This window comes from Hyalella azteca, unplaced genomic scaffold (genome assembly GCF_000764305.2).
Source record: "Hyalella azteca isolate HAZT.00-mixed unplaced genomic scaffold, Hazt_2.0.2 contig12157, whole genome shotgun sequence".
Classification (NCBI taxonomy): domain Eukaryota; kingdom Metazoa; phylum Arthropoda; class Malacostraca; order Amphipoda; family Hyalellidae; genus Hyalella; species Hyalella azteca.
In genome coordinates, this window is record NW_025942121.1 from 344,598 (window position 1) to 346,237 (window position 1,640).

Consider the following 1,640-nt stretch of genomic DNA (forward strand, 5'->3'; position numbering starts at 1 on the left):
GCTGTACAACCGGACTGTTTTTAGGGTAAAATTAGTTATTTGGGGTAACACGTGCATGCAACCTTGTAATAAGTTCGTGGCTTGTAAATAGTTCGTCATTACCCAGCGTAAATGGCTTTTCATTAAAAATTACCTGGCGACGCATCTTTAAAATGGCCGGCTATGCTTTGGGCTTAAAAATCCATATATTGCCGACGCTGCATCCACCCTCTGCATAGTGGAGTAAATGTGAAAATTAAAACTGAACTGATTCTAAAAATCTGTGGTTTGCCACTATGCCTTATCCTTATGCTGTTATCAGTTATCGGGCCTTATGCAGTTATGCATCCCAGCTGACAGCTTGACACACAGACACAATAAACTTATGATCCACTAACACATTACAAGCAGATTTGAAATGTTCAGCTCAGGGACAAAGTAACCATCATATGTATTGAAGTTTCTAAAAATAATTGGTCAGATGACGCCTGTGTTTTTTTTTCTACATAGTAGTTAGAACCAAACTTTCTAGAGGAAATTTTTTGCATGTTATATTTTCATTTTAACCTTGACATGTAAGAGCTTGTAGGTGAACATTATATTGTGGTATTTTTATGCATAATTCCATGGTCAGGAAGGTGCAGCGTGTACGCCGGAGCCCGGAGGTTCGTTTGCGAATGTACGCCACTACGCCAGGGAAGAAAGTTCCCAATATGCTTGCTAAAAACGGAAGTGTAACCCTCGCCAATGCTGCATGATCGACACAGGAACTCGTACTTTACGATTGATGCCTGGCGATTGTCACAAACACACGTGCTTTATGATCTATATAGCCGATGCCCAATGATCAACACTGAAGTGCGCTCTTTGCGATCAAAGTGGCTGATGCCTAATGATCGACACAAGCGCACGCAATTTACGATCGTTTTAGCCGATGCCCAATGATCAATACTGATGCGCGTTCTTTGCGATCAAAGTGGAAGATGCCTAATGATCGACACAAGCGCACGCGATTTACGATCGGTTTAGCCGACGCCCAATGATCAACACTGATGCATGCTCTTTGCAATCAAAGTGGCCGATGCCTAATGATTGACACAAGCGCACGCGATATACGATCGGTTTAGCTGATGCCCAATGATCAACACTGATGCGCGCTCTCTGCGATCAAAGTGGCCGATGCTTAATGATCGACACAAGTGAATAACACAAAATATGGTAACACTAACAATATGGTATTAACAACACAACACATTGCAACACAAAATATCACTACACAACAGCACTGCACTCATCACAACATATCACTATACAACACATTATAACACACCCTAACATGACATTTCATTATAACATAACATATTATAACAAACAATATCATAGCACAACATATTACAACACAACATAATGTAACAATATTACATAACTCAATGCACTGTAACACAACATAACATAAATAACATAGCATGACACATTGTAATGACATGACACAATACATTATAACATAACTATAATGTCCGTAGATTAAGGCCTGTAAATAATGTAGGGAGTAACCGCATACATCAAAGTGGAAGTGCACAAAAAGTTTTAAAATGTTTTTACACGAACTCGGATTCCGTTTTGAACAAAAAAAGTGAACTGTTAACTGTGATCGCAAACGA